Source organism: Sycon ciliatum, chromosome 7 (assembly GCF_964019385.1).
Source record: "Sycon ciliatum chromosome 7, ocSycCili1.1, whole genome shotgun sequence".
Classification (NCBI taxonomy): domain Eukaryota; kingdom Metazoa; phylum Porifera; class Calcarea; order Leucosolenida; family Sycettidae; genus Sycon; species Sycon ciliatum.
In genome coordinates, this window is record NC_088649.1 from 24,292,000 (window position 1) to 24,319,294 (window position 27,295).

Consider the following 27,295-nt stretch of genomic DNA (forward strand, 5'->3'; position numbering starts at 1 on the left):
CGAGAACATCATGCATGTATGTTGCAGCATACGTCATGTTCTGCAAAAAGACTAAATACAAGAAGCACAGAATTATTATTACTCAGCAAGCAAAGGCGCGGTAGTAGTTGCGAGGGCATTGAGAATTGTCACGAAAATCTCATATTTTTCAATAGTATGCTAGTTTTCTGCTAAACTTGCCGAATTATGCTAGTGCAGCGCTAGTTTCCAGAAAGAGCTAATTATGCTACTTGTAGATATAAATATAATGCTAGCATTATCCGCCGGGGCCTAACAACCAGTAGCCCTTAGCTGAATAGTTTGTCTTAGGATTGGTTTTCGTCTAATCCCATTTCTCACAATATTCCAGAACAAAGTCAAGTTCGTATGCATCCACGCAATCAATGCATGCAGTCCAGAATACACTTCATATCAAACATTACTAATATCAAACGTTATCGTTCTCTTCATACATTAACCGTCATCCTTTGGAAATTAAAGAATGTTGTACTTAATATGTCTCAGTGCTTTCGTAAATGGAGCATTGTGTGTTTTCTGTCTCGTCTGCGTCCTTGTTCTACGGGGAGTGAGAACCATTTTGCACTTCTACAACTCAAATCTGGCGGGAGATCAATGGACCGTCGTACTCAGTTGCTGCGGGTGAGCGTATGATTTACAGAGTATGTATAGTAGGTATAGTTATGGAGAATGATAATTATGTTTCTGTGCGTATGAGTGTGAGTGGCACACATCGATATAATCTCTGTCATAGGTATCTCAGTGTATAGGTAGACTTATAAAAGCTCATGGTGGACTAGCAAAGAGTTGAAAAAGTCCAACATCGTCGAAAATTTGTGATGGCCAGTATTCTGCTAGTGTAGGGAAATGTAATATTGTTAGTGTTGGACAAAGCACGCAACACATACAAGTTCATTGTACATACCAGAGTCTTGTTTCAAACTCTATATACCAGAGTCTTGTTCCAGAAGAGTCTATTACTGAGTTTTGTAGAAAGAAAGCTTAGAGATGGCTTGGCCCGGAAATGACCTCAATGCCCATGTCAACAAGATCCGGAATGATGAATACGACCGCCGGCTGTGCGCTGCTGGTAGGTGAACCCACTACTACATGCTGTATTTCGCTAGCAGTATTGCTTACCTATAGAAGTTCTCTGCAGAATTTAGATAATAATCTTCTACAACTGTTCTTGCATTTAATGAATGGTTGGTGATAGTTGAATGGTACTTCATTCAACAGTAACCTGCAAACATGGCAGACGCGGAAAGTATGTATCCGCCATAGCGTCGGCGTTTGAACATTAATTTGTTGAAAACCAGTTTCCCATGAGAGTTGAAAACACGCTTGTTCGGTCTGCGTTTACCACGAGAAATATTGATATCAAAAAGGATAAGATATGAGGTTGAAAGTGGATGTATTTAAAAAGAATTGCAATAGCGATGAGGGTACGTCTGAAATGGAGGGTTTCTAAGTTACACATAATTATTATAGTTAAACTAATGAAATTATTATTATCCGATATCTCATCTCTTTCTCTGTTTTAGAGACTGAAGAAGAAAGGAGGGCGATAGAAAGGGCCCAGATCATGTTGGATGAGCCAGCACTGCTGCCGGCAGAACTACCAAGACTTCCTCAGTGGCCACCAGTAGCGCCAGCACGACGACCCCAGGCCCAGGTCATGTTGGCGGCAAGAGCACCGGCGCGGGGTGAACAGCCAGGAAATCAGCCGCCACCAGTAGCTCCACCACCACCACCCCGCGCCCAGGTCGTGTTTGCTCCAGGAGCGCAAAGACGACCCTACGCCCCAATGGTCGTGTTGGCCCCGCCAGCAGTGCCGCGGGCAGAACAGCGGAGACAGCAGCGGCCGCCAGTAGCGCCACGACGAGGCCAGATTGAAGGGGCAAAGAAACGGCGCCAAGCCTAGCCCTCTACATGTATATGTCTTCAAATTAGTCCTCGTCTTATCTAATTTCATAGAGTATTCGTCATATTCGTGCAGTATTCGTCATACTTTATAGAATATTAGTATTCGTCATTATTCGTCCAGTATTCGTCATACTTTATAGAATATGAGTATTCGTCATATTCGTCCAGTATTCGTCATACTTTTGAAAAATAAATTTGTATCACAATTTCGTTAGGTCTTCCGTTGTTTTCGTAGTGCAGTTAACTACAGAGCTTGCAACTGAAATCTGACCCCTTAGCGGTGCGTTCACTTTCTAGTGGTCTCTATTAAAATTCTGACATTTTACCATCCCGTGTTGGGTCTTTACGATGTGAGCCTCGATAGCAGCATTGTTTACAGCGCCGAAATGAATAGCGACACAGTTGATCATACATTCTACTATCACCTAACCGAGAACACGTTCAAGCAAGGATAAAATGGCCAGCTCAACACATTAAGGCACGAGCTGTATGAAAAGAACACGGAGCTGTCCAAGCATGTGTGGAAGTTGAAGAGGACAGGCAAGCCGCACCCAATTGCATGGTCGACCGCCTGATCTGCAAGGGCTTACTCCAGCTCAAGCAAGACGTGTGATGGCTGCCTCACGGAGAAACTTATCATCGCCCGTGCAGACAAAGCCAGATGCCTCAACAAGCGGTCCGAGCTTGTGTCGAAGTGCCGCCATGAGAATAAATATTACTGTCAAATTTTGTCACTTGATCCTAGCAGAATATCGCTCAGTTAACAATAATATTTATACACAGAAAATAACACTTTCTTTCTGCAGCTAACGCTAGGCCAAATAACACCTTTTTCAAGCTTTGCCACCGGATTCCACGAGACGGTCACTTAACAGTACAGAGATAACTAACACTTTCGCACACACTCTATATCGCGCTACATATCATAATGGTAATTGTTAGGCTGGGCTTGCCACATTCATGCTACATGTAGCAGTACTCTTAGGGCAGGGTCACTACCAATTTTCGTCTGATGATCGATTTTAAAGTTCATGAAACTTGGAGTTAGGAAACCGCACCTGCTCGTTCTGCTGTCTGTGTAATTTATAACATCATACATGTATAGCTATGAATAGAATGAAGGCCGCAAACATCATCACGCAACTACGTTACTTGTTCAACATGTATGTATTTTTATAACAAAAATATTATTGAAACCCAGATTCGATTTTCTCGTTCCTATCATCAGTGGGATAATATTGAACTAAAGGATACAAGCAAAGAAACAGAAGTTAAGTACTGTAATAGAAAGGCGTTAGAAATAACATCATGATACAAGTGCAATAAAAGCACTAGAGGAAACGCAAAAAGGTAACAAGATTACGTAACCAAAGGTGAGAAGGCACTGAACGAAGTGTCAACCTACGAATACCACCTCAGTGCAACAACATGCTCTTTCTGCTTGCACAAAACAGGCTTGTGAATACGTATACAAACTGCCTCAAGGACTTTCATCTCCTGGACATAACCAGAATATCGCGCACGACACAGTACAGAAATATGAGTCATCATACACACCAGGATAGTCAGGACGATATAACAAGTGTAGATAGAAAGCCGACTTCTTACGATCAACACATTCATCCGCATCATCTCGCTCCTTCCCAGCCGACGCCGACTCGACCATCTCATCGTCCTCTTCCTCGTTCCGCTCATCATCCTCACGATCATCATCACCACCATCATGTGCCTTGTTCTCTGTCTCTTCACCGACCGTTTCGTTATCCAATTCCTCTTTCATCTTCTCATCCTCCGTTTCTGTACAGAACACGTGTCTCCCATTTACTAGCTGCTCGTCACGTGACCGGAGTTGTTCCTCCAGATCCGCTTCATTCAGTGACTCATGATACCGGTCCAGCCTCCTCCTGTTGGTACTGTCCGACACTCGAAGGCGCATCATTCAGTGGTTGGCGATCTCAATGGTTTCTTCTTTCCCGAGGTCGTTTTGCAATCTGATAGTTAAAATATACAGTCTTCTATTGATATCGTTGTCGCCATTTGCCGTCGGGTTTGTACCAGTTGGATAGCAACTGAATTTCTGTGCCTTCAATGTGGATGAAAAGAAAAAATGATGCGGCAAAAGCAAAAAAATGATGCGGCAATAGCAAAAAATTGATGCGGCAATAGCAAAAAAAGGACTGCGGCAATATAGAAACCTGTGTAACGGCTCCTGTGCGACTTTGCATGTAACCAGTGGCGGATCTAGGGGAGGGCGCGGTGGGCGCGCGCCCTCCCCTCAAACAGTTCGATTTTTTTAGTGCATGCACATGGGCAGTTGCGCAAGTGTTTGCACATGCTGTGACAAGTAGTTTCTAGTGTCAGGTAAGAAAGTTCTTCTGAACACGGAGTAGTTGTTCTCTTAGGCTTTGGTTGACTTTTAGTTTTGAAATTAGTGTTCAGTTCACGAACTTGTATAGCTAAGTCGGTGAAAGGGATGGCGCACCGCCCGCCCAAGCGGCTAGGGAGCCAACAAACTCTCCACGGATTTTTCGCGAAGCGAACTTGCGCTTCGTCAGCTGCTCAGTCGAGCGATTCGTCTTTGGAGGAGAATTCGGACCACCGCGAAGATCCTGAGATCGAGGTCTGCTCAGACTCTGATCTTCCCCAAATGGAATCCGAAGTAGATTCTGACGACGATGGTGGGACTGTCAGTAGTAGTCACTACTACTGACAGTCCCACCTTCGGATGCGAGTCAGGAGCGTTTACCTGTTGAAACTATCGCAGATGACGACGTTGTGACTGTCACGAATGTGGCTGGTGGCACTGCTACGGAGCGAAGTTACTCGGATGCCGTTGATGCAGCTATTGGCGGTGCAACCCTCAGCGATGCAGAAAAGCGCAACATACTTGGGATCCGGAAGCCTGATAAGCAGACGGTGTTGCCATCTAGGGATTATCCCGACAGCCGCCGAAAGACCGGTACTTCCACTCGCTCGCTGCTACTGAAGAGGTTTGAGTGGCTTGCCTATTCCGGAAAGGCTGGCGAGGAAGGCGTTTTTTGTGCACCGTGCGTCCCGTTTCCTACATTGCATCGACAAGGATCAACCCGAGGTGAATACCTCATCATCCATTCTTACTGCTGGACATGGCCATCCAAGTAATCGCATATTTTATTATTTTGCCATTGTTCTTGATCTCAGCATGTCTTGAGCTTTGAAGCACTATCTTTACACAATTCAATGTAGTACGGCTATGTTCTACTACAGCCAGAGTCCTCAATGAAGTGGTTGAAAAAGTGGGAGTGAGTGCATGTGCTAAAATAGTAATTCTACATAACCGCTAAGCCTATGGCGTAAAATAGCCGCTATGTCGTAATGTGTACAAAATACAGGTACCGCATAGGTTCCCCTGTCATGAATATTACCCGCGCCCTCCCCTCAGGTGAACTCTGGATCCGCCGCTGGTAACGCCCTGCGTGCGGCAAACATGTGTCAATGTAACGCTTCATGGCCTCACTGCGGCAACATATATTGCCAGTACGGTAGTTTGCTGTTGCCCTCCTAGGCCTCTGGACTAAGGGTGTAGATTCAGTGAGATGTTTGTATTACCTGTCTTGCTGAGTAGGTGCTGCGGGCGCCGTGGAAATTTGTGTGAGAATTGGTGATGCCAGCGCGGGTGTAGGTGGGTCCACCCCAGCCCCCTCCGCAAGAAGAGCCAGTGGCGGCTCCGGTGGTGGCAAGGGCAACGGTGGTGCTGACGGAGTTGGCAACTTGGGCGGCCTAGCTCTCCCACATGGCATTGCATTTTGTGTTAGCTCAGTCTGTACCACTGGCACAAATGATAGTAACGAGAAAATCGATTCTGGGTTTCAATAATATTATTATTACAAAATACACATACAATGTACATGTCGAACAAGTAACGTAGTTGCTTGATGATGTCTGCGGCCTTCATCCTATTCATAATAATAATAATACTCAATCTGCGGACAGCATGCTGTTTCGTGCTTTTTTAACTCATCAGCGCAGCACAGAGGAAATGAGGCCGAACCTGATAGCAATGAAAATAAAAATTTCCAATCTAGCCCGAACGTACCTTGCCAGAGTGCTCAAACTGACAAGTCAGTGAGCTCTGCATAACGCAAACAGCAAAGGCACTACCCCACGCAAGAGTGCTCAACTGCTACAAGAGCAGGAGCGAAATACTCAATCTGCGGACAGCATGCTGTTTCGTTCTTTTTGAACTCATCAGCGCAGCACAGAGGAAATAATAATAATAATAATGATAATAATACAGGTCGCATATCTCCCAAATAATGGATTCCACGCATCTGTCAACTGTTTCATCATGAAATAGATTGCAGCAGGAGGAATAGCATACGAAAAAAACCATATACAGGTTCTAGCACATGACAAGTACGTGCCATTTTTTACACCGGTGTACATTTGTCAATGAAGTCCAGCCATAGCTTTTTGTCCCGTGCATTGTTCAGGAAATCCTCGACCGTGTCTCCTATTCATAGGTATATTAAAATTATTATCTCCACGTAGATTATTTACATGTTCACATTGTTCCTCCTTTGCTGTGTTATTTTAGACAATCGTGTACTAACACTGACGTCATTGAACTACTTCCACAAGTTGTATCGACATCAACAGGATTACGATTTCAGTGCAATATGATACAGGATGACCTTATCACGACAACCCATGACTACAATTTTAAAAACACAGAATCAACAAAACATCTACGTCATACACCTGGTTACATTTCCCAAGTAATTCTGATTGAGGGTGTGGAACTCTGAAGTATCTGAAAGGCAAGAAATGTTTTGACAGAGTCATGAAAATCGGCAACAACATGCACATCATGACCCGCGTGTATAAACAGTATCACCACCACTACCCACATGTTTCCCCCGCAGAAAAACATGATAATGCGTGTGCCATTTTCTGCAAGAAAAGGCTTGCACATCAATGCGTATAATACGGAATTGTGATGTAGAGGCCATCATTTAGGGCATTCCATTCTTGACATAAAAAAAAAACAAAAGAAATAATAGTAGAAAGGAAAAGGACATATGGAAACGAGTTAAGAGTAACTCTCCACCACTGTAACTAGATACTATATACAGTCAGAAAGTGCTACAACTAGGCACAAAACTGACAGAGTACTGAGACATTCGACGTCCTGACACCTAGCTTCAACACATCTCCGTAGCGCTAACCGACAGCCTTCCAACTTGGAAGGTTCAAGGGTATGGAAAGACCAAAGAGGGGAAGGCAAGCGCAACGAAAACGAGCACGGTGACAATCGACATTCTTTGTTCCGTTGGGACTGTAGCTTGTGTCCTTTTCCTTTCTACTTTTATTATTGGCTCAATACCCGAGTTTCAAAAGAAATAATAGCTGCTTTATGGCAGCTTTCTAAAAAAAGTTAATGTGTTCTAGTCCTGGGTCCTCCTCCTATAGAAAATTTTATAATTGATTTCCAAACTGCCTCCGTCTAAAATGTACGAAGTAAGATATGAACGAAATGTGATTGCCGAGAATTAAAAATTCACACAAAACCTCACAATCATCACACACAATGTCATGATGAAAAGCAAGAAGATCTTTTCCCCTCGTGATCCTCTTTCCCATGCGCGCATGTTGGTGCAGTAGAAGTACAAGTGTTGAAAGCAGTATTTGATCGTCAAGTGTTGTGATTATTGTGAGGTTTTGCGTGAAATGTTAATTTTCGGCAATCACATTTCGTTAATTTTTTACTTTTTAGTCAGAGGCTGTTGTGAAAGCTGGTTGCAGCCTTTGCAATCATTTATTTTACGAGTAGGGTTTTTTAATAATTAATTATAAAATAATAATAAAAAAATCCACAAGCTGTCGGGTCTGTGTGACAGGAGTATGATCAGGCTGTATTGAGACAATGCACTTTGCTCAAGGACATCCCTGCGGTCTTCAAGTCCCTCCGCCTCAGAGTCACCATCCAAGCAAACCTGACGGCCGTTGACTGCCTCGACGTTACATTTCACTTACCAATTGGCCGATTTAGTGCGTATCGGAAGCCGAATGACACCCCTCCCTGCTCTCCGTGCACCGTCACTCTAACCACTCCCCCCGGCCATTCGTAAGAGCCTGCCACTTGGGGTAATAGACGCCTGTCTGGTATAATAAACAAATGTGACGAGGCTGCATTCTCAGAGGCGAAGGGCATGTACAATGACGCACTGCTACGCCGAGCGAGTCGAGTACTCCGAGAGAAAGAGACCAGCAGAGAAAAAGAAGAAGAAAAGATCGAGAAATATTATCTGGTTCAATCCCCCTTTCAGCCTGAATGTGCATGTATTTACTGACGTGGCACGTTGCTTCTTGAAGGCAGTTGACAGACATCTTCCAAAAAGGTCACCATCCTACAAGATCGTGAACAGGAATAATATCAAGGTGAGCTATTCCACAATGTCGAGTATGCAGTCGATTATCCGGGGCCACAACAACCGGAACTCGAAAGAGGATATCAATGACCAGCAGCTAGCAGAGGCCAACTCAATTGCATGGTCGACCGCCCGATCTGCAAGGGCTTACTCCAGCTCAATCAAGACGTGTGATGGCTGCCTCACGGAGAAACTTATCATCGCCCGTTCAGACAAAGCCAGATGCCTCAACAAGCGATCCGAGCTTGTGTCGAAGTTCCGCCATGAGAACCAATATTACTTGTCAAATTGTTTCAACTGATCCTGGCAGAATATCGCTCAGTTAATAATAATTATACACAGAAAATAACACTTTCTCTCTGCAGCCAACGCTAGGCCAAATAACACCTTTTGTCAAGCTTTGCCACCTGATTTCACGAGACCATCACTTAAGGTGGGAGTACACATGTACCGTGTCAGCCGTATACTGGACTCATACCAATACAGAGTAGCAGAACGCAGGAGAGGATTGAAATTTTTCCATGATATTTTTTAAAATATCATGGAAAAGTATAATTAATAAATGTTTAAAAACATTTATTAATTATACCCCATTGCACCAAATGGCAGAAAAGACAAGTGAGATTTCAACACAGCAGACCACTGGTACATCAGTACTGGAAAGAGCGCACATCGCACGGTGTTCAAAGACCGTTTACACCACAGTTGGTCAGAGAACAGTACCTGGGTTCAAGAGATACCCTGAATCAAGAGGGGATACCACAAGCTAAAAAAAGAGTTAAACTAAACTGCAGCAAATTCTTCTATTTCCTACTTAGCAAAGCCACCATTCAGGGCTGTCGAAGCGTGCGTGTAGAAGTTTACTTTCAACCAGGCAGTACCATTGCCACAAGGATCAAAAACAAAAACTGTTCCTCTAATGTTGTAGCCAACGAAACACAGATTTCAAAAACGTATAGGTTTATAGGTTGTTATTGAAGCCTTCTTGAGATACAGTGTAAACGGTAGCCTAAACTACCCTATTTACAGCTAACTTTGGGTGGCAAAATCGGTTCAACGATGAGTTAAAAACTCACCAGCTGCGTATGTCGTGCCCTCATCTTCTAGATTCTGCTCCTCAATGCCTTTCCTACGCCTCCTGCGTTGTCTTCTGCGAGTCTTCTCTGATTCCTTCAGCTTTCTCTCTGCACCAGCCACTATTTCTTCATCCAACTTGACAAGAAGCTGCTCTGTGAAGCCACCCTTGGCCACATTCTGAAAATAATTCCGAAATTCGGAATGCAAAACCTCTCTAATAACTCTTGACTGGGTAATCCGATCTCGCTAAAAAGTTTCTGGCGGTACCCCTCCACATTATAGCTTTCATTTGAGACCATAACCAGTCGGATCGGCCGTCTTTCGATTTTTGGCCCCCGACAGGGTATACTCCCACCTTAACAATACACAGATAACACTTTCTCACACACTCTACATGTATATCGCGCTACATATCATAAAAATTATGGCAATAAATAAGATAAATTGTGTACTCTTAACAACAACAAAAAATGAAGAAACTTATTAAGTTCCATAACGTTTTCTTGTGACTTTCATCAGTGGAACGCCGTCACATAAAAATGTAATAACTAAAACACACACTTATATACATGTAGCTAGTATGGTTTCAGGTAGAAATACAGCAGCCAGCAAGTTAATAGCGAAGTTTGCACCTTTGCAATGTGTGAATATAGTGTATGTGAGAAAGGTAGTGGCAGATGAATGTGATAATGTGTGAATGAATGTAATGGTGCGTGTGTGTTACTTGAAGATTGTGAGTGATGCAACGTTTTTTTCCTGTTTACATAGCACAGGGTCACGAGTATGAATATACACAGCTTCGAACACCTGAAATTGCTTGAAGAAACGTGCGCAACGAATAACAATAAACCACAGGAATCGTCAAACACCTTACGACATTCTGGACTGGACACCAAATGCGTGTACACTGCAGACTTCCTCCTGCCAACATCAAACTTCTCCTCATCACTGCTCTCATCCTCCACTTCCATTCCAGTGCCGCCGTCCATCCCATCGTCCTCGTATTCGTCGTCATCAGTCTCCATATCCTCGCGACACAGCTTCCCTCTCCTTGATTCGTTCTGTGCCGTGCTTGTGCTTTCTCCCGTGTCTCCTTGCCCTGTGTTCTCCATTTGTCTCAGTCGTGCGTCTGCTAGTCTCTTGCTTCTCCTCGGTTCTGCTCTGTTTTCAAGTTGTTCCCCTTCCGCTATTACCGTTGTAGAAACATGGTTTGTCGAGGAGCGACCGTCCGGCGGCCTCCCTTGCCGTGGTCCGGTTTCCGAGAGGGGAACCAGATTAGCCTGCTCGTTCTCCATGGAATTAGTCGGTGTTTCTATTTCCGAATTGTGAGCCGTGCAGCTGCTAGGTATAGCAATGGGCAGCGGATGTTTTCGTGAGCCTCCCACGCTTCGGCCTGCTTAAGTTAATCTGGCAGCCTGGGATACCAATGACAATGGGACGTGCTGCTTGAAGCGTTTGGACAAGTGTTGAAGCGTCCTGCCAACATACCGACTACCACATTGTCAGCATTCAAATTGATAAAATGAGATGGCTCAAATGGTGGGTTGGCAGGACGTCCGTCAACACCGTGAACGAACGCACCGTTGTAAAGACAGTAACTACATTCACTGCATAGTATGTCTTTTGCACGATCGATTTCACTGCACCACTGACTTTTGTTGATTCAGAGCATTTCTAAGGCAGGCATAAGGACACACGACACGGTGTTTGCCCGATTTTTTGTTCCTTCCGCGGCTCTTTGCTCGTGAGCAGTTTTTCTAAGAGTGATGATGGATATCCATTTTTCAGGAAAACTGAGGGCAGGAAATCGAGTTCAGGTTGTAATTTACTGTCAGAGCAAATGCGTCTTGCCCTATCCACAAAACCTGAAACCATAATAGCTACATGTATTATAAGTGTGGGTTTTAGTTATTACATTTTTATGTGACGGCGTTCCACTGAAGAAAGTCACAAGAAAACTTGACGTTTCTTCATTTTTTGTTGTTGTTATGAGTGCACAATTTATCCTATTTATTGCCATTTTACGACTGTTGTCTCCTCGTCGATTGTTTACATCAGTATGGTAATTGTTATGCTGAGCTTGCCACATTCATGCTACACGTATATAGCAGTACTCTTAGGGCAGGGTCAGTGCCAATTTTCGTCTGATGATCGATTAAGTTCGTGAAACTTGTAAGTTTCGAACCCGCAACATTCGTTCTGCTGCCTGTGTAATTGATAAGTTGTATTTCTCGCCGGCCGAGCGCAGCGAGAAATTATTTCTCGCAAAATTTTCAGTGGCAAATATGGCATCTGGTGCGTTCTGTATTGTTGCTTCTTTTCCTGACTTCTTATGTCAGTTTTGAGTCTCACCAGTCTGCTTTGAGTCTCACCACTGTCCCTGCCCTCCCACCCTTCATTTCTATTATCATTGCTTTTAAAAAAAAATATTTGTCCCGGTGTGTTTGCCATGCCTACATGATGCCTAATCGCCATTGGGGATACACACCCGGTTTTTAAGTCACAACTGCGTCCGTCGGCATGAGGGTCTTTTCCCGGCTGGCTCGGTCCAGAAAAATTAATTTGACGGTCCCAAGTGGTTCTGCATCATGGCCTATTTCTGCTATACACTGGCCCGCCTATTCTATCTGAGACACTCTGTTCTCAGTCCTTGCTTCCATACCTCACTCGTTACCCGGTTCACATCTGGCTGCAGCCAACTACCCTTCACTTTGTGTAGTGTCGCTTTTCCTGTCTATGTCTCTGTGTGTGCCAGTATATGTGGAGCGAGAACATCATGCATGTATGTTGCAACATACGTCATGTTCTGCAAAACAGACTAAATACAAGCAAAGACGCGGTAGTAGTCGCGAGGGCATTGAGAATTTTCACGAAAATCTCATATTTTTCAATAATATGCTGGTTTTCTGCTAAACTTGCCGAATTATGCTAGTGCAGCGCTAGTTTCCAGAAAGAGCTAATTATGCTACTTGTAGATATAATGCTAGCATTATCCACCGGGGCCTAACAACCAGTAGCCCTTAGCTGAATAGTTTGTCTTAGGATTGGTTTTCATCTAATCCCATTTCTCACAATATTCCAGAACAAAGTCAAGTTCGTATGCATCCACGCAATCAATGTATGCAGTCCAGAATACACTTCATATCAAACATTACTAATGTCAAACGTTATCGTTCTCTTCATACATTACCCGTCATACTTTTGAAATTAAAGAATGTTGTACTTAATATGTCTCAGTGCTTTCGTAAATGGAGCATTGTGTGTTTTCTGTCTCGTCTGTGTCCTTGTTCTACGCTGAGTGAGAACCATTTTGCACTTCTACTACTCAAATCTGGCGGGAGATCAATGGACCGGCGTACTCAGTTGCTGCGGGTGAGCGTATGATTTGCAGAGTATGTCTAGTAGGTATAGTTATGGAGAATGATAATTATGTTTCTGTGCGTATGAGTGTGAGTGGCACACATCGATATAATCTCTGTCATAGGTATCTCAGTGTATAGGTAGACTTATAAAAGCTCATGGTGGACTAGCAAAGAGTTGAGAAAGTCCAACATCGTCGAAAATTTGTGATGGCCAGTATTCTGCTTGTGTAGGGAAATGTAATATTGTTAGTGTTGGACAAAGCACGCAACACATACAAGTTCATTGTACATACCAGAGTCTTGTTTCAAACTCTATATACCAGAGTCTAGTTTCAAAAGAGAGTCTATTACTGAGTTTTGTAGAAAGAAAGCCTAGAGATGGCTTGGCCCGGAAATGACATCAATGCCCATGTCAACAAGATCCGGAATGATGAATACGACCGCCGGCTGTGCGCTGCTGGTAGGTGAACCCACTACTACATGCTGTATTTCGCTAGCAGTATTGCTTACCTATAGAAGTTCTCTGCAGAATTTAGATAATAATCTTCTACAACTGTCCTTGCATTTAATGAATGGTTGGTGATAGTTGAATGGTACTTCATTCAACAGTAACCTGCAAACATGGCAGACGCGGAAAGTATGTATCCGCCATAGCGTCGGCGTTTGAACATTAATTTGTTGAAAACCAGTTTCCCATGAGAGTTGAAAACACGCTTGTTCGGTCTGCGTTTACCACGAGAAATATTGATATCAAAAAGGATAAGATATGAGGTTGAAAGTGGATGTATTTAAAAAGAATTGCAATAGCGATGAGGGTACGTCTGAAATGGAGGGTTTCTAAGTTACACATATTATAGTTAAACTAATGAAATTATTATTATCCGATATCTCATCTCTTTCTCTGTTTTAGAGACTGAAGAAGAAAGGAGGGCGATAGAAAGGGCCCAGATCATGTGGGATGAGCAAGCACTGCTGCCGGCAGAACTACCAAGACTTCCTCAGTGGCCACCAGTAGCGCCAGCACGACGACCCCAGGCCCAGGTCATGTTGGCGGCAAGAGCACCGGCGCGGGGTGAACAGCCAGGAAATCAGCCGCCACCAGTAGCTCCACCACCACCACCCCGCGCCCAGGTCGTGTTTGCTCCAGGAGCGCAAAGACGACCCTACGCCCCAATGGTCGTGTTGGCCCCGCCAGCAGTGCCGCGGGCAGAACAGCGGAGACAGCAGCGGCCGCCAGTAGCGCCACGACGAGGCCAGATTGAAGGGGCAAAGAAACGGCGCCAAGCCTAGCCCTCTACATGTATATGTCTTCAAATTAGTCCTCGTCTTATCTAATTTCATAGAGTATTCGTCATATTCGTCCAGTATTCGTCATACTTTATAGAATATGAGTATTCGTCATATTCGTCCAGTATTCGTCATACTTTTGAAAAATAAATTTGCATCACAATTTCGTTAGGTCTTCCGTTGTTTTCGTAGTGCAGTTAACTACAGAGCTGGCAACTGAAATCTGACCCCTTAGCGGTGCGTTCACTTTCTAGCGGTCTCTATTAAAATTCTTACATTTTACCATCCCGTGTTGGGTCTTTACGATGTGAGCCTCGATAGCAGCATTGTTTACGGTGCCGAAGTGAATAGCGACACAGTTGATCATACATTCTACTATGACCTAACCGAGAACACGTTCAAGCAAGGATAAAATGCCCACCTCAACACATTAAGGCACGAGCTGTAAGAAAAGAACACGGAGCTGTCCAAGCATGTGTGGAAGTTGAAGAGGACAGGCAAGCCGCACCCAATTGCATGGTCGACCGCCTGATCTGCAAGGGCTTACTCCAGCTCAAGCAAGACGTGTGATGGCTGCCTCACGGAGAAACTTATCATCGCCCGTGCAGACAAAGCCAGATGCCTCAACAAGCGGTCCGAGCTTGTGTCGAAGTGCCGCCATGAGAACAAATATTACTTGTCAAATTTTGTCACCTGATCCTAGCAGAATATCGCTCAGTTAACAATAATTATACCCAGAAAATAACACTTTCTCTCCGCAGCTAACGCTAGGGCAAAGAACATCTTTTTTCAAGCTTTTGCGTTCCGAGATAACTAACACTTTCGCACACACTCTACATCGCGCTACATATCATAATGGTAATTGTTAGGCAGGGCTTGCCACATTCATGCTACATGTATATAGCAGTACTCTTAGGTCAGGGTCACTACCAATTTTCGTCTGATGATCGATTAAGCTCATGAAACTTGGAGTTACGAAACCGCAACTGCTCGTTCTGCTGTCTGTGTAATAGATAACATCATACGTGTATAGCTATGAATAGAATGAAGGCCGCAGACATCATCACGCAACTATCTTACTTGTTCGACATGTATATGTATTTTATAACAATAATATGATTGAAACCCAGAATCGATTTTCTCGTTCCTATCATCAGTGGGAAAAATTACGGAACTAAAGGATACAACTAAAGAAACTGAACTTAAGTACTGTAATAGAAAGGTGTTAGAAATACCAATCATCATGATAAAAGTGCAATAAAAACACTAGAGGAAACGCAAAAAGGTCACAAGAGTACGTAGCCAAAGGTGACAAGGCACTGAAGGAAGTGTCAACCTACGAACACAACCTCAGTGCAAAAACGTGCTCTTTCTGCTTACACAAAACAGGCTTATGAATAGGCCCCGGCGGATAATGCTAGCATTATATCTAGCATATTTAGCACTTTCTGGAAACTAGCATTGCACTAGCATAATCAGCAGGTTTTGCAGAAAACTAGCATATTCTTGCGAAAACTAGCATATTCATGCAAAACTAATTATAGAACTGTGTCAGTCGCATCCGACAACACTGGTTCACTTCAAATCTTCAATGTCTGGCCCTCTAGGCTCTACTACTTGTAGTAGATCTATGACTTTGGCTGGGAGTCTGGGCACAAGCGTTGGGGAAAAAAACTTGTGATGGGTGTACATGAGAAGGCGGTGAGAATGGGAGCGTTTTGTTTCTACCAACTTTTGCTTATTATTCTTTGTTAGCTGATGAAGAACACACGTAATGGCTATGTCCAAGCAAGCAGCCAGAGATATTGTTGATCTAGTAAGCAGTAGCGATGATCACTTTGATTCCGAGTTTGACGATGAAGACGCCTCAGAATCAGAGTCCGAAGAGGACGAGGTCAGGACAGCGTGTGAACGTCTTCCCGAACCAGCCAGAGCAGCGATTTCCCGAAAACGATCTTTCCAGAGAAGTGGGAAGGAGTCCGTCGCTAAGCGAGGGCGAATTGCCGGTGGAAGTTCCACATTGACACCTCGTGTCAGCGTCCACCATCGCGTGCAGGGGAAAATAGTTGACCGTGTCCAGTGGGAAGATTTACTGCAGTGCTTGCAGCCAGACAGTTCGACAGAAGAACAGCATTGTGAAATCACACATTTCGAGCCAAACGCACAAGACGGCCAAAGAGCGAAAGTCACGAGGCCAGCTACACCAGCAAGCGCTAACAGCTTCGTGGGAGAAGTACACTACAGACCAGGGACTACTCCCTGCTACAGACCATAAGAAGGAGCTGGCAGGAACAGGGCTATCATTCTGGTGCTGTAGCCAATGATGTCCTGATTCGAAGAGCCAATGTTGTAGAGTCTTTCCTTAAAGCAGGTGTGAAGTAAGCAGCTAGTACTACAGTGCATTTCAAAACTATAGACGCGTAGGGTTTTTGAAATATTTCAAATTTGGCCGGAGCTTTTTGAGAATAGTTTTCGGAATATTGCTCAGGATCGCTCCACAATTACTCTCATATAGTTTCTAAAGGATTGGATAACAGACGCCCAATTTGGAAAAATTTATGCACAAAGTGATCACAGATTTTATGTGGTATAGATGCTGGCATAACGGTTTTTGCCTAGGTACGCGTCTATAGTTTTGAAATGGACTGTAGTAACTGAATACATGTACATGCGGTACTCTGTGTGTTGCTATGTGTATCTACTTCGAAGTAGTTTCAACACTTGAGTGCAGGTTGGAAAACCAAAACATTTTAATCAGCCTGCCGTATTATTCCATCATGGCTGGCACAATGTTTCTGACTTCGTGTTCCATAGTACTCCGCCAAACTCAATCACTAAATAGCACAGTTGAAGTTAGTTTGAATATTCAAATTATGACACCAAAGACAGAAGTGTGCCTCAATTGTACATGCTGCAGCTTGAACCCTGTCAAGAGGTCCACTGTACATGTATCAGAATACCCATAACTGAGACGTGTTAATGCACTCCCAGCGGGCATACATGTTATTGTATCAAAAGTGGCTTGCTATGTTGTTGCCATGTGGTGATCATGAAGTATAATGTATTCTACCTGCACTATACTAGCCTATAACGTTAGTGTTGCATGGTGAACAATGTGTACCAGGTAAACAGCGCACCAAGTTTTTAAATTAATATTACATCCCGTAAGTTTTTTTGTGGAGTTGCGTGAAGTCCATCCGTGACACTTTTTTGACCCCATATAAAGTGGCATTAAATTGAGCATAACGAGCATAACGAGCATTAAAACTAGCATAATGTGCCACTTTTACTAGCAGTGCTAGTAGCATAATTGCCGAAAATAACTAGCATTATCCGCCGGGGCCTACTTATGAATACGTATACAAACTGCCTCAAGGACTTTCATCTGCTGGACATAACGCGCACGACACTGTAGAGAAAAATGAGAGTCATCATACACACCAAGACAGTCGGGCATATTTCTAGAACCCGACCCGACAGTTCCCTACTTGGACAACATCCAATAATCATCGGTGTGACTGGGAATCGCTCCAATAGCGTCGTCCAATTCTTTCTCTAGTATAGTTTTATCATGTATTCTACCAGTTTGCATCACTGCTGAGCCAGTCTAGTTTCACCATCTCCAGCAGATGCCGCCACCCTTCATCTATCGTTGTGCCTCGTTTTGGAACTCATTTCTTTTTTTTGATCTCCTCTTTTCGGCTTATCAGTTGCCTGGAACAAGCTTCCTGAGAGCGTACGCAGGGAGCGATCTTTTGTTTCGGTTTCTCCTCGAGTACCATGATGTGACAACTGTGAGTGAGAGAAAAAAACTGTGGAAAAAAGGGAAGAACTAAAAAAATATCAGCGCAACAACTTGCTTCTTTGGTTTACAGAGCACAGGCTTACGCAAACGAATACACACAGCTTCAAGAACCTTCAACTGACGGGGATAACGTGCACGACACAACACAGAAACACAAAAATCATCATACACTTCCAAACACTTGGGGTGACACAACAAATGCAAACACAGCAGACTTCTGACGATCATCATCTCCATCCAACAATTGTGCCTCAGGCTCGCTATCTTGGAGTTATTGTTGATAATGAGTTCTCCTGGCATGGCCACGTCCACCGCACTATTCGCCAAGTTCGACGCATCATTGGTGCGCTATGGCGCTCCCGTCAAAGCTTGACAGTCTCCTCGAAAAAGTTATTTTATCATGCAATGATCATGGCCAGAGTAACAACGCGTCCAATGCAATCTATCCGTCTTTGATGGCTAGAAACGTGGACGCTCTCACTCTTATGGCCGAAAGCTTCAATCTTTCTTTGGGTTTCCGCCGTGGACTTCCACTGCAGGGCTCTTCGAGAGACTCTGTCTTCCTACCCTCGAGGACGCCCTGGCAGCGAAAGTTCTAATATTCTTTCGTCGCTGCATCCATGGCGTTTCAAGTGTCCTGTTTCGGAATTATTACGTCAGGCTACTGCCGTGGCTGTAGTTACAATCCCTCTCGTTGTCAGGAAATGTTTGCTTGTGCTACTCTTCATCCAGTTATTCTTATTATGACTTGTATGTTATCATTTTCTTCAGCTCTGGTTTTCCCCCTCCCTTCATTGTAACTCAAGCACATTTTAGCGCGTATTGGCTTATGATTTCCTTTCTTCTGTTTGCTTTTAGCATTTTATCGCTCCACAGGTACTCTCGGTCTCAGATACTTTCATATTTGTGCAATAGTTCATTTTGCTCCTGAATTTTCCAAGCTGTTGCTTTGCTACCGTCCTCCTCCTTCCTCCACCTGTTTCTTCTAACCAAACCATGGAATATGCTTCCCTAGTCTGGCAAGGCGCAGCCCGGTCCAACCTCGCGAAGCTTGACCGCATCCAGCAACGGTGTATGCGCAGCATTGGCACTGGGATCATGTACCACGCTCCCAAGCTTATCAGTGCGTCGGCAAGTCTCGGGACTGTGCTACCTGTTCAGGCTGCACTACATTTCCGGTCCGGCCCAGCTGACAGACATGCTGCCACCTGCTGCCCCTGAGCCCGCCCACCCCAGACCGCCCCAGACCACCCCTGAGCCCACCCGCCCCAGAACCCGCCACCAACATCAAGTGAAACTTTCCCATGCCTTTCAGTTGTCAAACCCCTCCCCGCAACAAGTCCTGACATCCTACACCGATTCTTCCCGTTCGGCCTACTAACAACATGGAATGCTCTACCCTCTGCCATCCTGAACGCTCCCCCATCCCAGGCAGCGCTGCAACGCTTCAAAGTAAAAAAAATAAAGGGCTTGATGGGCTACAAAAACCAGTACGATACTGGTTTTTGTAGCCCATCAAGCCCTTTATTTGCGAGACTTGGTCTAGATCGTTTGGCAACCATGTATTGCAAGAAATTACTGTATCTGACGTGGCGCTGTTTGGAAGGCCGCTGTAGTGTCACATTAAGTCAAATGTTCGAGCGTTTAAATAATGGTCTTGCAACGCGCAGCCTTGTATCACGCACTCTTAAGTTGCCCATGCTCAGAACTGCCTTTGCCCGTCATGGCGCTTCCTTCCAATGTGCTAAGCTGTGGAATGATTTGCACCCTCTAGCTCGCTGTGTGGATAACTCCGCCCGTTTTAAGAAACTGTTACCCCAATGCCTTGCTTTTTCACGCTAGTAATTATGACTTTCAGCTATGCAAAATGCGAACATGATCACCTATCCAATACCGGTAGTCTATTATTATATTAATTATTCATATCTTTTTGCATCTTTCCCTCGAGTGGGTCTATTGTTATTAGGCAATTGTCTGTTATAGTCACCACTATAAATAAAAATCCAATCCAATCCAATCCAAAAAGTAGCAGTGTACAAGTACCTCCTCGAGCAAACTTGTGGGACTGCTGTCGACGTGAACACCACAGACTAGCATACTACCTGATGGCCTAACTCTTTCTTCTTTCTTTCTCTTTTACCCCCCCCCCCCCTCTCGTGCGCGTTGTGTGCAGGGATACCGAGACCTTTGGTCGGAGGAGTCCACAACGCCCCACCTACACAGCTGCAAGTGTGCGTTGTGTGCAGGGATACCGAGACCTTTGGTCGGAGGAGTCCACAACGCTCCACCTACACAGCTGCAAGTGCGCGTTGTGTGCAGGGATACCGAGACCTTTGGTCGGAGGAGTTCACAACGCCCCACCTACACAGCTGCAAGTGCGCGTTGTGTGCAGGGATACCGAGACCTTTGGTCGGAGGAGTCCACAACGCTCCACCTACACAGCTGCAAGTGCGCGTTGTGTGCAGGGATACCGAGACCTTTGGTCGGAGGAGTCCACAACGCCCCACCTACACAGCTGCACTAGTGGATACTAGTGTAGCGTTGGCACGCTGGTGACTTCAAAGCGTATAGCGTTTAGTGTTTAGAGTATAGGATATCCCCGTACTGTATCCCCATACTTTAGCGTATCCCCGTACATTAGCGTACGGAGTCTGCCTTTGTATCAAAGCTGCTGCTCACGATTCTTTTATAGCCAGTTAGTTAATTTAGTTGCCAATAAGTTAATTTCATTGCCCGTTATAGTTACATTTCAATTGCCAGTTACAGTGTGTTCACTGAGACCCTTGTGTATTCTTGCCTCCGGGAGACTGCGGCCCGCTACAAATTGGTGGCAGCGGTGGGATTCGAACCCACGCCTCCGGAGAGACTGGAACATTTCAATTGCCAGTTACAGTGTGTTCACTGAGACCCTTGTGTATTCTTGCCTCCGAGAGACTGCGGCCCGCTACACTAGTAGTCAGCCCCGACTCAATAGTTGTTTGTTCTATCAACCCACAACTTATTATTATTATTATTATTATTATTATTCTCAATTCATGGATGACATGGTGTCAACCAATATTATGAATGAGGGCTACCAGCCATGGAATAAAAGAACAAGAAGAGGCAAAAATGCACACGCAAAATATGGTGAAAATGAAATAAAAAGTGAATCAATCCAAAACCGAAATCAAATATAAAATCAATCAAATACCCAAATGAATTGTACAGGTAGCGGATGTGATTTACTTTGGAGCTTGAAGTAATACACAAAGAGAACGAAAATCATTGATTAGAAAATGAAGATCGACGTACGTGTATATTTATCAAGCTTAAAAACGCATTGAGGGCGTTGCTGGACTTTAATTGCTGAGGAAGAGAATCCCATAATTGGTATGCAGGAATACAGGCGATTTGCTCATGGAATTGTTTCTTGCAATCGAGAAACGAAGCGAGTTCCGGCTTGTTGAGGATTCATTGAACCAGTTTAAGGAATGCTGCACATGCTGAGGGGCAGTGATAAGTTTGATTTTGTGAATGACTGTATACGCAGGAGGATCGGTCAATGTAATGTTTCAGAGGAAATGTACAGCAATTTTCATAGAGAACGGCTATGTTGGTCTCGGGCGGCAAACGAAGTATTGCCCGGAGAATCCGTCGATGCACAATCTCCAGGTTTGCAAAGAGGTCATTACCAGCGCCACGCCACACCACACAGCAATACAAAAAATAGGCAAAACGTATGTATGATAAAAGGTCTTTCGGAATTCTGGTGAAATGTAGGGGAGATGGCCATAAAGAATACCGACGACTGAGCTTGCCCGCTTTTCCAGATTCTGGAAATGGTGGGACGAGTCCAATTTGCTATCAAGTGTAACGCCAAGGTGCTTGTGACGAGAGGTTATAGGTATCGGGGTAGGATCATCGGGGAAATGGAAAATAAAAGTTTGAAGATGTGCAACATCTGATGACGCGTTGGGGACGACACACATGATCTCGGTCTTGGCGGAGTTCGGCCGGAGTTTCCACCTTCGCATCCACTTGACCACACAGTCTATTCCTACCTGCAGGTCTTGACACGCGACGGGGAGCGACCGGTGACTAGCCAGCAGAGTGGTGTCGTCCGCATATAGCGAGGTGTTGGGAATTGCACCGATATCATTCACATACATTAGAAAAAGCAGGGGCCCCAGAATTGATCCCTGGGGGACACCAGAACACACGCGTTCAGGGTGGGACAATTGACTTCTGCGTTCTAGTCGTTTCTTCGTTCTCCCTGCATGCAACTTTGTTATCTTTCTTGTTCTTATTTATTTTGACTCGAGCCGGGTTTGTGTTCTTTGTGAAAAAATAAAAAATAAAAAAACATTATCACATTCGCTTCCATGTAATTGGGCTTGTAGCCCGTGTGTACTTGCCAATTCAAATAGAAATATTCAATAATTACTTTGTGTGTGAATAAAAATATACACACATACAGAACACAGAGTGATCGAACCCGTGGAGGTAACCAAAAAACCTGCTGCAGGTACCCTTCTGGCCCGGTCCTTCTGGTAGAGGCACGATCCAATTCATTGGTGCCATTCTCTTGAACAAGACAACGCCCATAATGCGCTGGGAACATTGTCACGCCCATTTCTGTGCTCTCTCGAAAGCGTCGAAGTATTCAAAGTGGGTCACTTTCTATCTGTTCACCAATGGTCAATCCTTTCCAATTTTGTGTAATATTTTATCTGATCAAATCCTATCCTATTTGTACCTAATGTTCTGCAAGGATGTTAGGAAATGAACTTCTCGACATCAAATCGATCAGTGACACTCCGTGTTTTCGGGTTTTCAACAGGGTTCTTTTTCCCGCAGCTCTATCTGTAATATATTCAGTTACCGTCGGTGACTTCTTTCACTTGTGATTTTTATCTCCTCCCCTCCCCATTACTATTATTATTATTAGCGCTTGCACCCGAATGCATCAAGGCAGTGTATAGGAAATGGAAGAGCCAAGTGACTACATGCAATGGAATTGGAAAGTCACAGAGCAAAGCTGCATGCATACCCACGTATTCTCACAACACCGCACAAGGATAATTGCGGTACACCAGTGTGCTGGTTGCGATCAACTGGTGAAGCGATTGGCGCTGCAAACAGCCAAAGTGATCGCTCATGACTGAGCCGCAGCAGTAAACTAAGGTTCGGGGGAAGTGTAACACCAAGGTGACAGTGCCTATCAGTCGTCAAACCTCAGTGTCATCCATTTTGAAGGGGGGGGGGGAGTCACAGCATGTTTCTGAAAGGACACAGGGCCACACTTGCTGGTGTTAAATTTCATGACAGCGGCTGTTGACCATCTGAGGCACTGTTCAATATCAGCCTGAAAGCTGGCACGGTGAGCGGGCACTGACTTTTTAGGCGGGGAAGCAAGAATTAAATTGGATTTGTCCGCAAAAAAGAGAGAGGGGCCAAGATGAGACCCCTGGGGCACTCCAGCTGTGATGGGCAACAGTTCAGATTGACTTTGCCCAACTCGGACACGGATATTACGGTCATCGATGAAGTTTTTTTATCCAATCGCAAGCGTTTGACAAGCATCAGCCGGGGACAGACTCCAGGATCAAGTTGTGGCTGACCCTGTCCTACGTCTTGGAGAAATCCAGGAAAATCTGATTCTAAGGTGATTTCGTGTCAATAGCTCAGGAAACGTGGTTGTAAGCTGAACAAGTTGGTCGACTTTTGACTTGGTTCTGCAGAATCTGAATTGGTATTCACTAATAAGCTTATGTTTCTCAACAAACGAAGCGAATTGGCGACTGACAATATTATTGACTCGTAAACCCTAGCGATACCATTTTGTCAGAGAAATTTGCCGGTAGTTGCTCGGTTTGGCTGGGAAACCTTTGCCTTGAAAACCTGTGCCACGCTGGCAGATTTCCAGTCCCGAGGCTGTGTTTTGGCGATTAAACAGCGGTTGAAGAGGACTGCAAGGGATTGGGAAGCAGCTTCTGCAGTATCTTGGAGATTTCGGTCACACAACCTCCCAGCAGTATATCGATATATGGACAGTATGTATTTTCTAAGTAAACTGTCGAATACGTATCGGGCATAGAAGGGCTGAATGGAAAATTTTCTCGGTGGACGTCGGCAGCAAGATGGCAGCGTGCAGACCAGGCTGTGACAAGGGAGCCTGGCTGTAACTGGCAAACTTCCTAGCAAGGATGGCGGCATTATCTGAACTGCTAGTAACTGGCTTGATCTGGTTGTGATCCCGGAGGTAGGCATTGGCGGATAATGCTCGAAAAGGTGGCAGATTCTGCTCGAAAAGCAGTGAAATTGGCTGAACCATACAAACCTGATGGCGGGCAATTCCTCCTGCTATGCCGGATACCGCCAGCCATGCATCGACCAGGCGCCAGGCGCGAACTGATGGTGGTGGTGGTGAGAAGGAGAGCTCTGTGCCAGAACTTTGCAGCCTAGAGAGCGTGTGTGGGCAGGCGTGTGTTTACCGCCATATTGCCAGGTGTGTCTTTACCACCATATTTATCAACCATAAGTACAGCTGCAGCGGTGTCTTCAATTTCATTCTCCCGAGTCGAGCTCCGTATGAGACATCCAAGAAGAAGATTTCCTGATGAGTCCAGCGGGGACGAAACGTACGTCGCAATCGAGCTATGTCGTTGCTGTGTCATCATCTATGTGCCATGCGCTACTTGATGTACCAGCCTGCTATGCCGGATACCGCCAGCCATGCATCGACCAGGCGCCAGGCGCGAACTGATGGTGGTGGTGGTGAGAAGGAGAGCTCTGTGCCAGAACTTTGCAGCCTAGAGAGCGTGTGTGGGCAGGCGTGTGTTTACCGCCATATTGCCAGGTGTGTCTTTACCACCATATTTATCGACCATAAGTACAGCTGCAGCGGTGTCTTCAATTTCATTCTCCCGAGTCGAGCTCCGTATGAAGACATCCAAGAAGATTGCCTGATGAGTCCAGCGGGGACGAAACGTACGTCGCAATCGAGCTATGTCGTTGCTGTGTCATCATCTATGTGCCATGCGCTACTGGATGTACCAGCCTGCTATGCCGGATACCGCCAGCCATGCATCGACCAGGCGCCAGGCCCGAACTGATGGTGGTGGTGGTGGTCAGAAGGAGAGCTCTTTGCCAGAACTTTGCAGCCTAGAGAGCGTGTGTGGGCAGGCGTGTGTTTACCGCCATATTGCCAGGTGTGTCTTTACCACCATATTTATCGACCATAAGTACAGCTGCAGCGGTGTCTTCAATTTCATTCTCCCGAGTCAAGCTCCGTATGAAGACATCCAAGAAGATTGCCTGATGAGTCCAGCGGGGACGAAACGTACGTCGCAATCGAGCTATGTCGTTGCTGTGTCATCATCTATGTGCCATGCGCTACTGGATGTACCAGCCTGCTATGCCGGATACCGCCAGCCATGCATCGACCAGGCGCAAGGCCCGAACTGATGGTGGTGGTGGTGGTCAGAAGGAGAGCTCTTTGCCAGAACTTTGCAGCCTAGAGAGCGTGTGTGGGCAGGCGTGTGTTTACCGCCATATTGCCAGGTGTGTCTTTACCACCATATTTATCGACCATAAGTACAGCTGCAGCGGTGTCTTCAATTTCATTCTCCCGAGTCAAGCTCCGTATGAAGACATCCAAGAAGATTGCCTGATGAGTCCAGCGGGGACGAAACGTACGTCGCAATCGAGCTATGTCGTTGCTGTGTCATCATCTATGTGCCATGCGCTACTGGATGTACCAGCCTGCTATGCCGGATACCGCCAGCCATGCATCGACCAGGCGCCAGGCCGGAACTGATGGTGGTGGTGGTGGTCAGAAGGAGAGCTCTTTGCCAGAACTTTGCAGCCTAGAGAGCGTGTGTGGGCAGGCGTGTGTTTACCGCCATATTGCCAGGTGTGTCTTTACCACCATATTTATCAACCATGTGCAAAGGTTCACACTACACACGTTATGCATAACCGCTAGCTGTGCTGCATTCTCACGCTTCTTTTCATGTTACTCTTGCTATATAACTGGTTGTTTTAGTGATTCTTACTATGTGACGATGTTCCACTGATGATGGTCACACGAAAACGTTCTGGAATTGTTTCATTTTAATTGTTTATACATGGTTATGAGTGCACAATTGATATTTTTTCATTGCTATTTTACGACTGTTGTCTCCTCGTCGGTTATTTAAATAAAAAATAAATAAAAGATATCCGACTTCATCAAAACTTTAATACGCCGCCAGTACACAGTCAGTGCTATGTTAGCAATGTACTGACTGTCATGTTTGTTGTGTTTTGTTATTTACTGCGAAACAAATCCATGCTAACAGTCACAATCAGGGAACATGTGGTGAGAAGTGGTGCAGCGCTGCAGTTGTGCATCATGTCAGTAGACAGCATGAATAGCTTCTCCAGTACCCATTTGTTATAACCCTTCCTCTTCTCAATCTATATGTTATAATTTTGCAGATATATTCCCAGTAAGCTATGAACGGAGACCCCCTCGACTTAGGCCTCGGCCTTTGGGGAATCCATAAATAAATAAATGAAAATAAATAAAGAATAGTTTCTCCAGTAACTCAGGGCTATCTGCGATGCTACGGCAACGAGTTGGTTTAAGAACTACCTCAATTCACGTACATCCACCGTCTGCGTTCAACACCATCATTCTGTCCTTCCCACGCCCCAGGGTTCCCACCTCGGGGTAATTGCTTTTCCTGGTGCATATCAATAGCTTGCCCAGTGCCTCAAAACGCAACTGGCACACTGATGTTTACTTGTTCGCAGATGATACCGCCATCTTTGTAGTCAGTCTCTCCTTGTAGTCAGTCCCTCCTTGTAGTCAGTCCCTCCTTGTAGTCAGTCTCTCCTTGTAGTCAGTCCCTCCTTGTAGTCAGTCCCTCCTTGTAGTCAGTCCCTCCTTGTAGTCAGTCTCTCCTTGTAGTCAGTCCCTCCTTGTAGTCAGTCTCTCCTTGTAGTCAGTCTCTCCTTGTAGTCAGTCTCTCCTTGTAGTCAGTCTCTCCTTGTAGTCAGTCCCTCCTTGTAGTCAGTCCCTCCTTGTAGTCTGTCCCTCCTTGTAGTCAGTCCCTCCTTGTAGTCAGTCCCTCCTTGTAGTCTGTCCCTCCTTGTAGTCTGTCCCTCCTTGTAGTCAGTCCCTCCTTGTAGTCAGTCTCTCCTTGTAGTCAGTCCCTCCTTGTAGTCAGTCTCTCCTTGTAGTCAGTCCCTCCTTGTAGTCAGTCTCTCCTTGTAGTCTGTCCCTCCTTGTAGTCAGTCTCTCCTTGTAGTCTGTCTCATTTTGCCCTGAGATGTTTTCATGCATAGTGATTATGACGCTCATCATTCGCTCCCTTGTCACTGCACAGTTCTGTCCGTTTGGTTTTAGCGAATTCAAATAAAGAAAACAACAACAACAACAACCGCCGTCGGCCAAACACGAA

General features: G+C 45.1%; 2 long non-coding RNA genes across 2 annotated transcripts; both read left to right on the forward strand.

Moving 5' to 3' along the window:
* The first annotated feature begins 781 nt into the window (after positions 1 to 781).
* Positions 782 to 2,132, forward strand: LOC135820619 (uncharacterized). The gene is made up of 2 exons (XR_010554141.1): positions 782 to 1,087; positions 1,542 to 2,132. It is a non-coding gene; the product is annotated as an uncharacterized LOC135820619 (long non-coding RNA).
* A 10,792-nt stretch (positions 2,133 to 12,924) lies between these two features.
* Positions 12,925 to 14,223, forward strand: LOC135820620 (uncharacterized). Its single transcript, XR_010554142.1, has 2 exons — positions 12,925 to 13,232; positions 13,683 to 14,223. It is a non-coding gene; the product is annotated as an uncharacterized LOC135820620 (long non-coding RNA).
* The last annotated feature ends 13,072 nt before the right edge of the window (positions 14,224 to 27,295 follow it).